Raw genomic sequence first — 12,115 nt, forward strand, 5'->3', positions numbered from 1 at the left:
TTGGTTGATTGAAACCTGGATCCATATATGGACCGTACTGAATAAGGATGAAATTTCATGACTTTCTTGATATACTACAGAGGGAGATATCCAAAACTTAGGGACAGAAAGCTGGAAGAGATTCATTGTTTATGTCCTACTCACCCACCCCCTCTCCATGTCTCCCAGGAGGGCCCTAAGTTTATGCTTATCAAGGCTTTAGGAGATAATTAGCTCACCAATAATTAGTTTTAGGAAATAATATGCTCACCAAGGGTTTTAGAAATAAGGCTGGGTGCAGTGGCTCACTCCTGTAATCCCAGCACTTTGGGAGGCTGAGGCAGGAGAACTGCTTAAAGCCAGGAGTTTGAGACCAGCCTGGGTAACATAGTGAAACCCCATCTTTACAAAAAAACTGAACTGGCCATGGTGGCACATGCCTGTAGTCCCAGCTACTCAGGAGGCTGAGGCAGGAAGATCACTTGAGCCCAGGAATTCAAGGCTGCAATGAGCTTGATGATCAAGTGACAAAATGAGATCTTGTCTCAGAAAAAAAAGAAAAGAAAAGAAAAGAAAAAGCAATGCATTGGTATTGATGAAGGGAGTCTCAGCAACTCCGAAGAGTCCCATAGTATCAGTTCTCTTCAAGAGAGGAATTACAGTGGGAAATGATGCCATGAGCCATGAAACTGAGCTCTCTGGATTCAATAGGGATGATGGGATCCTGGGGTAGCAGGGACCAAGTGGTAGCACTTAACAGAGACAAGGTGGGCATGATTCCCATAATGGACAGCGAAGCCAAAGCAGTATCCAGAATGGTCTGATCTGAAGAATGCTTTAGCATTGGCAGTTGATTATTGAAGTCTTGCTTGATTCGGATAAGCAAAAAAGCTCTAGGTCCAGTGAATGGAAGTCTGACTTGAATCAACACAAGGAATGCTACTGCCAAAAGTGTGCACTGCAACTTTTTCAATACATCATGACTCTTCCTCCTAGACCTTCCTAAGGTACCAGCAGCCATTTCCCAGGGTGACTATACACTGGGGAGGGGGAAAGAACCAGACTTTTGGAGATCACTGCATGCTTGGGGACCCAAAATGACATCGTGGTTCACCAATGAAAGAAGGGGATTATGGCAATTGGGTGACTAATGGAGTTTTGGCTTGTGTCAACTTCACTGTGTGCCTGGTGGGCCCACAGACAACTCTGCAGTATCCACATCATCATATCCCATCAATCCCTCAGCAAGCAGAGGTGTTTTGTACTAGGTTGGGCTTGAGTGGATCTGAAAGGCACAAGTGACTCCTGGTTCTCCTACTTTGCCTCCTCCTTTTCAGTCTGTACCTGTGCAGTCATGAGAAGTTTCCCAGTGACCAGTTAACTGAGAAAGAAAACATTTGGACTGGAAAGTAAATGGTTCTGCAAGACAGGCTGGAACAATCTATAGGTGGACCACTGTAGTACTAAACCACACTCTGGGGTGGTTCCGAAGAGCAGTGGGAATGGGAAGTCCTCCCAGTGGAGAGTTGAGCAGTGCACCTTATTGTTCATTTCTCCTGGAAGGAGAGCTGGAAAGAGGTATAGATCTGTGGTGATTAATAAAAATTAATTGCAGGAGATGGCTAATGGTTTGGTTGGATGGTCAGGGACTTGGAAAGAACAAGATTGGATAGTTGGTGACAAAGAGATCTGGGGAAGAGATATGTGAATAAACCTAAATTTTCACATGGTGTGAAGATATTTGTGTCCATGCAAATGCCCATCAAAGAGTAACTTTAGCAGAGAAGAATCATAATACTCAGGTGGACAGGATGCCCCATTCTCTGGGTTCCAGTCAACCTCTCTCCCCAGTTACTCCTGTATGGGATGATGAACTAAGTGGTTATGTAGGCAGGGATGGAGGTTATTCATGGGCTCAGCAACATAGACTTCCACTTAACAAAGCTGATCTGGCCACAGTCACTGCTGTGTGCCTGACCTGCCAGCAGCAGAGACCAACACTGAGCCCCCAAGATGGCCCCATTCCCCATAGGCTCCAGTGGGGGGCCCATTCCCCCCATGTGGTGGCAGTTTGGTTATACGGGCTACTTACAGCATAAAGGGGGCAGCACTTTGTTGCCACTGGAATAGATACTCTGGATGTGGATTTGCTTTCTCTGCTCACAATGCTTCTTTCAAAATCACCATCCACAGCTGTCTTAGTCTGTTTTGTGTTGCTATAAAGGGATACTACTGGAGACTGGGTAATTTACAAAGAAAAGAGGTTTATTTGGCTCATGGTTTTGCAGCCTGTACAGGAAGCATGGTGCCAGCCTCTTGTTGTGGTGAGGGCTTCAGGTTGCTTCTACTCATGGCAGAAGGTGAAAGGGAGCCATATGTGCAGAGAGCATGGCGAGAGAGGAAGCAAGAGGGCAGGAGAACTTCCAGGCTCTTTTTAATGATCAGCTCTCATAGGACCAAATAGAGTGAGAACTCACTGGCTCCTAACCCCTGAGGAGGGCATTAATCTATTCATGGGGGATCTACCCCCATGACCTGAACATCTCCTATTTAGGCCCAGTCTCCAACTTTGGGGATCAAATATCAACATGAGATTTTGTGGGGACAAACAAAGCATATTCAAACTATGGCAACAGCCTTATCCACAGTCATCGCATTCTGCACAACATCACTTCTAACCAGAGAAAACTCACTTTACAGAAAATGAGTAAGTGTGGCAGAAGGCTCCTGGCTCATGGAATTCACTGGGCTTATCAGGTTCCCCATTACTCTGTGGCAGCTGGCCTGATAAAATGACATGGCTTTTGGAAGACTCAATTATGACACCAGGTGTGTGGCAACATCTTGTAGGGCTAAGGCAGAACCTTCTAAGATATGGTATATGCTCTGAATCATTGTGACCAATATGTGGTCTCATTTGTTCCATAAACAGGATTCAAGGTCCTGGAATCAAAGGGTGGAAATGAGAGTGGCCCTTTTCACTTTTACCCCAGTGGTTCACTAGCAAAATTTTTGTTTCATGTCCCTGACACTTGGGGCTCTGCTGGTTTAGAGGTGTTGGTTCCAAAGGGAGGAATGCTCTCATTAGTGGGTATAGATGTGGTTTCATTAAATTGGAAGCTGAGTTTGCCAGCTGGCCACACTGGGCTCTTCACACCAATGAACTAATAGGCAATGAAGGATTTATTGTACTGTTTAGGTTGATTGATCCAGAAATCAGTCCAGAATTTGGATTTCTATAATAAGGGCAGGGAGGAGTTTGTGTGGAATACAAGAAGTCTTTTGGGGGTAACTTTTAGTAGTCTCATGTCCTGGAATAAAGGTTAATGAAGAACCACCACATCCCAATAGAGACAAGGCTGCTAGTGGCACAGACCTTCAGAATGAAAGCTAGGGTCAATCCAGAAGGCAAGGAACCACAACGAGTTGAGTGCTTGATAAGTGCAAAGGGACTATGAACTAGGTGGTTGAAAGAAGGAAATTTAAAAAAACTGACGATAACTATGTCACCCATTGCAGAAATAAGGACTGCAGTATTTTTTAGTACTCCTTCCATACTTTGATATGAATATATGAATATACATATATATTGACCAATTCTTCAGAAGAGTTGTACTCTGAATGTGAAAAGTTTTAGGAATTCATTGATTTCACTTATATTTTCCTCTTATATATTCATGAGAGTAATATATGATAAACATCTATGACAAAATAAATCTAATAGATGTTTTTAAAAAGCTTTCAGTAAGTGTAAAATTGAAGCACTGCATCAGAGTTTTGTTAATCTCATTCTTTCTTGTAAAATGCTTTTCTGTATTTATTGACCATGTGGCTTTTGTCCTTTATTCTATTAATATAGTGCGTTACATTGTTTGACTTTCTTATGTTGAACCAACCTTGTATTCCTAAGATAAATTCCATTTGGTCATAGTGTATACTCCTTTTTAAATGTTAGTGGATTTGGTTTGCTAATATTTTGTTAAGAACTTTTACATGTATATTCATAAGGGATATTGTTCTGTATTTTTCTTTTTGTGTGATTTCTTTGTCGGTGTCTCAGTATCCAGATAATACTGGCTTCATAGAATGCATGGTAACATTTCATCTTCTGTTTTTTGGAAGAGTTTGTAAAGGATTTGTATAAATTCTTCTTCAAACATTTGGTAGAGTTCACCAGTGAAGCCATCTGGTCCTAGGCTTTTCTTTGTGGAAAGTTTTTTATTTCTAATTTGATCCCTTTGTTTGTTATAGGTCTATTCAGACATTCCATTTTTAAATTTAGTTTCAGTAGTTTGTGTCTTTCTAAAAATGTATCCTTTTCATGTAGGTTATTTAATTTGTTCATAGTATTCCCTTATATTCCTTTTTGTTTCTATAAGATCAGTAACATTTTCTTCTTTTTTTATTTCTGATTTTAATAATTGAATCCTTTCTTTTCTTGGTCAGTCTGCTAAAGAATTGTCAATTTTGTTGATCCTTTAAAGAAACAACTTTTGGTTTTGTTGATTTTTCTTTGTTGTTTTTCTATTCTTTATCACATTTATTTCCAACTTAATTTTTATTATTTTTTTCCTTCTGCTTTTTTGGAGGTTTAGTTTAATTTTTTTTCTAGTTCCCTAAGGTGGAAGTTTAGGTTCTTGATTTGAGGTCATTCTTTTTAAAAACATGCATTGACAGCTATAAATTTCCCTCTTAGCACTGTTTTAGCTAAGTTTGGTATGCTGTGTTTTTATTTTACTTCATCTCAAAGTATTTTCTAATTTTTCTTTTGAGTTCTTCTTTGACCCATTGGTTATTTAGGACTGTGTTGTTGAAATTTCATAGCGAATTTTCCTAATTTCCTTCTGTTATTGATTCGTAATTTCATTTCATTGTGGTTGGAGAAGAGATACCTTGTATGATTCATATATATATATATATATATATATATATACACACTTTTTTGTCTTATAGTCTATTTTGTCTAATATTAGGATAGTTACTCTAGTTCTCTTCTGGTTAATGTTGGTATGGTATGTATTTTTCCATCCTTTATTATATTATCAATCTATTTGTATGTTTAAATCTAAAGTTTGTCTCTTATAGACGGTATATAGTTGGATCTTTTTTTAAAAATAAATGGTTCTCCCAATCTCTGTCTTTTAATTGGAGTGCTCAATCCACTTACATTTAATGTAATTACCGATAAGGTGGTATTTAAATCTATCATTTTGCTATTTGTTTTATATATGTCCTATAACTTTTTTGTTCTTCTATTCCTCTATTACTTCCTTATTTTGTGTTAAATATATTTTTTCCAGTGTATCATTTCATTGTCTTGTCATTTTTTAAACTTACTTGATTTATTTTCTTAGTGATTGCTCTAGGGATTGTAATTAACATTTTAACTTATAACAATCTAGTTTATATTAGTACGACTACAATGGCATACAAGAACTTTATTCCTGCATATCTCCATCCCCTTCCCCTTCTTTGTGCTATTATTTTCATACAAATTACATCTCTATACATTGAGTGTCCATCAGCACAGATTTAAAATTATTGCTTTATTCAGTTGTCTTTTAAATCATATAGGAGAAAAATGTTACAAACAAAAAAATACATTTATACTATTTTTTAATATTTACCTATGTTGTTACCTTTACCAGTGATTTTTATTTCTTCATGCAGATTGAAATTGTTGCTTAGTGTCCTTGCATTTCAGTCCTTTCATTAGAGGGACTTCCTTTAGTTATTTCTTGTACGGTTATAGCAGACCTACTAGTAATAAATTGTCTAGGATTTTTTTCTTTATGAGGGAATGTTTTAATTTCTTCTTCATTTTTGAAGGATAACTTTGCTAGATATAAAATTCTTGGTTGACTTGGATTTTTTCTTTCAGTACTTTGATATGTCATCTCACTGTCTTCTGGCCTCCATGGTTTCTGATGAGAAATCAGCTGTTAATCTTATTATGGATCCTTGTCTGTAGTGAGTCACTTTACTTTTTGTTTTGTTTTGTTTTGAGACAGAGTCTCGCTCTGTCTTGCAGGCTGGAGTGCAGTGGCATGATCATAGCTCACTATAATCTTGACCTCCTGAGCTCAAGCAATCCTCCTGCTTTGGCCTCCCAAGCAGCTAGAACTACAGGCATGGGACACCATGCCCAGCTAATTTTAAATTTTTTTGTAGAGACAGGGTCTTGCCATGTGTCTCAGGCTGGTCTCAAAATCCTGGCCTCAAGTGATTCTCCCACCTTGGCCTCTCAAAGTGCTAGGATTACAGACATAAGCTACCATGCTGAGTCTACTTCTGATGTTTTTAAGATTCTTTCTTTGTCATAGTCTTTTAATAGTTTATAATGTGTCTAGGTGTGGATCTCTTTGATTTTATCTGACTTGGAGTTCATTGAGCTTTCTGGATTTGTAGATTAACATTTTTCATCAAACTCAGAAATTTTGGAGCCATTATTTCTTCAGATATTATTTCTGCCCCTTTCTTACTCCTCTCCTAGAACTCCCATTTTACATATGTTGGTTTGCTTGATAATGTCCTGGAGGTCTCTGCGGCTTTGTCCATTTTTCTTCATTTATTTTCTTCACTTTATTCTGTTTCTCATACTAGAGAATCTCAGTTGACCTATCTTCAAGTGTATTGATTCTTTCTTCCACTTGTTCAAATCTGCATTAAGTCCCTCTAGTAAATTTTTTACTTCTGCTATTTTACTTTTTGACTATTCTATTTGGTTCTTTCCTATAATTTCTTTCTTTTTTTGAGAAGGAGTCTTGTTCTGTCACCCAGGCTGGAGTGCAGTGGCACGATCTTGGCTCACTGCAACCTCTGCCTCCTGGGTTCAAGTGATTCTCCTGTGTCAGCATACCGAGTAGCTGGGATTGCAGGTGTGTGCCACCATGCCCAGCTAATCTTTGTATTTTTAGCAGAGACAGGATTTCACCATGTTGGCAAGGCTGGTCTCAACCTCCTGACCTCAAGTGATACTCCTGCCTTGGCCTCCCAAAGTGCTGGGATTACAGGCATGAGTCATACTGCACAGCCCTTTCTTATAATTTCTATCTCTTTATTGATATTGATATTCTCTACTTAATAAGACATTATTTTCATACTTCACTTTAGTTTTTAGACTTGGTTTCTTTTAGTTCTTTGAACACACTTAAGATAGCTGATTTAAGTTGCTTTCCTCATAAATTCAATGTCTGGGTTTCCACAGGTACAGTTTCAATTTATTGCTTTTTTGCTGTTTGTGGGCCATATTTTCTTGCTTTTTTTTTTTTTTGGCATGTCTCAATTTTGTGTTGAAAATTGGCCATTTCAAATAATTTAATGTGGCAACTCTGGAAATCCAATTCCTCCTCTCCTTTCTGCCCCCCAAGGTTTGTATTTGTGGTAGCTTTTTGTTGCTTGTTTAGTGACTTTTCTGAACAAATTCTGCAAGGTCTATATTCTTTGTCATGTGTGGCTACTGTGACATATTCCTTGTCATGTGTTGGCTACTGAAATCTCTGATTTGTTACCTTAGTGGGCCAGGTAACAGCTGGACAGACATTTTCTTTTCTTTTCTTTTCTTTTTGAGATGGAATCTCGCTCTGTCGCCAGACTGGAGTGCAGTGCACGATCTTGGTTCACTGTAACCTCTGCCTCCCGGGTTCAAGTGAACCTCCTGCCTCAGCCTCCCAAGTACCTGGGACTACAGGCACGCGCCAGCATGCCCAGGTAACTTTTGTATTTTTAGTAGAGATGGGGTTTCGCCATGTTGGCCAGGATGGTCTCGATCTCCTGATTGTGTGATCCACCTGCCTCGGCCTCCCAAATTGCTGGGATTACAGGCGTGAGCACCGTGCCCAGTCGACATTTTCTTAAATGCCTAGAACCAATAAGTCCCTAAGTCTCTTTGAGGGGCTATATTTGTGTATATGTGTGTTTTGGGGCATGCCTTCAACATCCAGTCAGGCAGCGTACAACTCCGCTTTTGCCTTCACTTCCTGCTGATGCAGAGCTTCAAGGTTAGCCAGAGGTGAGAGTTTAAGGCCTTCCCACATCTTTCCAGAGCATGTGCACAGCCCTACAGATGTGTCTGGCTTTCTTGATTCCCTGGGATACGTCGGAGCTTTTAAAAGGCCCCCTATTGTCATCTCACTCCCCAGATTTTCCTTTTAAGCTTTTTGCTCAGCTTCTTGCTTGCCCCAACAGCTACGGCAGCCTCTGGCACCCAATGTTCAACAATTGCCTCTAATGTTTTGGGCATATGGGCCTGAAGAAAAGTTGTTTTCACTGGGTGAGCTCTGAATCAGGTGGAATAAAGACAGCTTTCTAAGTGGGATCTTCCGTGGAACCACCAGACAAGTCAAATACTGACAATTCTCTGGGAATGGGACTTTGAACTGCTCCAACCCCTTCTGTCCCTTCCACTGGTTACCAGACTGTTGATTTTTACTGTAATTGCAGTGAAAAGGCTACTGGAGAGCTGGGGACGGGGGATGTGGAAATAGGAAAAGTTAAAATGCCACAGAGCTCGCTGTTTTTACTGAGATTTAGCTGTTTTTTTTTTTTTTTTTTTTTTTTTTAGTACTCCCAGATTGCTGCAAGCCTTTGATTAATTTCCAGAGTTCTGTAAGAGTTGTTTCTGACAATTGTTGCCAGTGTTTTCATTGCTTTTATGAAGGAAGGAACTTTCAGAAGACCTTACTCTGCCATTTTTGCTGATGTCACCCCCTTTTTTTCTTAGGGGACCATAAAATAATAGCATTTCTTACAATTGCTGAAATCTCAGGTTTGATAAAATATGGTAAGCCTTAGCTCTAAAACATAACTAACTAATGGGAGAGTAAAGAATAAGGTGAAACTACCCCGTCTCTACTAAAAATACAAAAAATACAAATACAGGTGGCCGGCGCCTGTAGTCCCAGCTACTCGGGAGGCTGAGGCCGGAGAATGGCGTGAACCTGGGAGGCGGAGCTTGCAGTGAGCCGAGATCGCGCCACTGCACTCCAGCCTGGGCGACAGAGCAGGAGACCGTCTCAAAAAAAAAAAAAAAAAAGTAAGGTGAAACTAAAAGCTAGGCAATAAAGATATGGATGATGGGGCTGACACATGAATTAAATATCAGTTCTCATATTATTACGGAGATACTGATTATTATCTCTTGGCTTTGTTATATCAATTATGTTAAAATTTAAGGATAACTATTCAAATAATATAAATAGAATATATAATTTATGAACCAATAGGGGAAAAGGGGAAATGATTAATTCAATGGACGACAGAAAAAAAGAAATAAGGGATAAAGAAAAGTATAGTGAAGAGACCCATGCAGACATAAATAAGATGTTATAAATAGTTCTAAATAAAATAGTAGTCACAGTAAATGTGAACAAATTAAATTCACCCACTGAAAGACAGAGATTTTTGGATTGGTTTAAAAATTCAGCTATAAGGCCAGGCAAGGTGGTTCACGCCTGTAACCCCAGCACTTTGGGAGGCTGAGGCGGGTGGATCACCTGAGGTAGGGAGTTCGAGACCAGCCTGACCAATATGGATAAACCCTGTCTCTACTGAGAATACGAAAATTAGCCAGGCGTGGTGGCGCATGCCTATAATCCTAGCTACTTGGGAGGCTGAAGCAGTAGAATCCCTTGAACCTGGGAGGTGGAGGTTGTGGTGAGCCGAGATCATGCCATTGCACTCCAGCCTGGGCAACAAGAGTGAAACTCCACCTCAAAAAAAAAAAAAAAAAAAAAAAATCAGCTCTAAGTGCTCTTTACAAGAGACACATCTACAAGAATGACATGGGTTGTAGTAAATGTATGGAAAGAGACAAACAGTAAGCAGATAGTAACAAAAAGAGAGCAGGTATAGCAATGTTAATTGTAAACAAACTTCAGGGAAAAGAGAACTATTAAGAAAAGTGGGTGGTAATTAATTATAAAAACAACTTCCCAGGAACATATAAAACTGAACTTGATATAGCCTGAAATGCATTAAGCAGAAATGGACAGATCCTCAATTATACTAGGAGATTTTAACACTTTTTAGCAGAGGGAGTATGAAAAAAAAAAACTAGTAAAGATAAAGAAGATATAGAACACTAAATAACAGAATTAAGCTAATGTAAAGAATCCATGTAGAATTCTGAATGTAGCAAATGGAGCATATACATTCTCTTCCTGAATGTGTGGAATGTTTGTAAAAATCAACCCATTCTAACACATAAACGAAGAAACAAAAGTAACCAAGAAGCACTATCCTGCAGACCTCATGAAATTAGCATTTAATTGTAAAAGGCTAACTAGAGTGCAGGACTACCTGTAAATAGTTAGTGGGTTAAAAAAGGAACTGTAACATCCCTTACAAAAATTTACAAATCTTTACCACTGAAGAACAATAAAAGCTCTACATAAGAAAATGTGTGGGTTTCTGCCAAAGTGGAACTTAGAACATTATAGCCTTAAATACCTGTATTAGAAAAAACAAGATGACCAACAACAATTGAACCAAATTTTCAACTCAAGAAGACAGAGAAATGAACTAGAAAACAAAGAAGCAACAGAAATTACCACCAAAGTAAAAAATTAGTTCTCTGAGAAGACTAGTAAAATGGACAACCTCTAGCAAATTTAATGAAGAAAAAAAGAGAGAATTTTTTTCAAAGGGATGTATACAGTAAAGATGAAAAGGATCATAAGGGACTACTTTGTTGTTGTTTTTGTGGGGTGTGTGTGTGTGTGTGTGTGTGTATGTGTGTGTTTTTGAGATGGGGTCTGGCTCTGTTGCCCAGGCTGGAGTGTAATGGTGCAATCTTGGCTCACTGCAACCTCCACTTCCCGGGTTCAAGTGATTCTCCTGCCTCAGCCTCCCTAGTAGCTGGGATTACAGGTCTGAGCCACCATGCTGGGCCCATAAGGGACTACTTTGACTCTTTGCCAAGTCATTTAAAAACGTGTATGAAGGCCAGACGTGGTGGCTCGCGCCCGTAATCCCAGCACTTTGGTAGGCCTAGGCGGGTGGATCGCCTGAGATCAGGACTTCGAGACTAGCCTGGCCAACATGGTGAAACCCCATCTCTACTAAAAAAACAAAAATTAGCTGGGCGTAGTGGTGCATGCCTGTAATCCCAGCTACTTGGGAGGCTGAGACAGAAGAATCACTTGAACCCGGGAGGTAGATGTTGCTGTGAGCCGAGATTGCACCACTGCACTCCAGCCTGGGTGACAGAGCGAGACTCTGTCAAAAAAAAAAAAAAAAAAGAAAAAAAATTGTATGAAATAAAACCTTTTTTAGAAATCTAAAAAATGATCAATATCAGCTTTGGGAAAAAATAGAAAATTCAAGTCGATCTATAATCACTTATATAACCACTTAAGAATTTGACCTACAATTAAAACCTCATGGCCGGCCAGGCCCCGTGGCTCAGGCCTGTAAAGACAGCACTTTGGGAGGCCAAGGTGGGTGGATTGCTTGAGGTCAGGAGTTCCAGACTAGCCTGGCCAACATGGTGAAACCCCGTCTGTACTAAAAATACAAAAATTAGCTAAGCATGGTGGTACACACCTGTAGTCCCAGCTACTCAGGAGGCTGAGGTGGGAGGATTGCTTGAACTCAGGAGGCTGAGGTTGCAGTGAGCTGTGACTACACCACTGTACTCCAGCCTGGGTGACAGAGTGAGACTGTGTTTCAAAAAAAAAAAGACAGAAACAAAAAAACTTCGGAACTTGGATTTATTTTTAGGTGAGCTTTACCAAAATTTCAAGAAACAGGTAACTCCTGTCTTATTTAAACTGCTTAGAGAATGAACCCTCACCTCCATCTATACTGTGGCTAAGATAACCTTAATATCTGATTTAGAAGAAACAGTAAGAGAAATAAAAATGACAGGCCAATCTTACTTATGAACATAGATGTAAAAATCCTTTAAAAATGTTGGCAAAATGAACCTTAAATCTTACACTAAAAATACACCAAGACTAAATTGAATTTATCCCAGGAACACAAGAATAGCTAACTACTAGTAAATCTATTGGTTCAATTCACTACATTAACAGATTGAAAATAAAAATAATTTTTAACATCAATAGATGGAGAAAAACCATTTGCAATGATAATAAAGTATTTTAAATTCTTAGAAAATGACATATTTATAGAA

This window comes from Pan troglodytes, chromosome 11, assembly GCF_028858775.2.
Source record: "Pan troglodytes isolate AG18354 chromosome 11, NHGRI_mPanTro3-v2.0_pri, whole genome shotgun sequence".
Classification (NCBI taxonomy): domain Eukaryota; kingdom Metazoa; phylum Chordata; class Mammalia; order Primates; family Hominidae; genus Pan; species Pan troglodytes.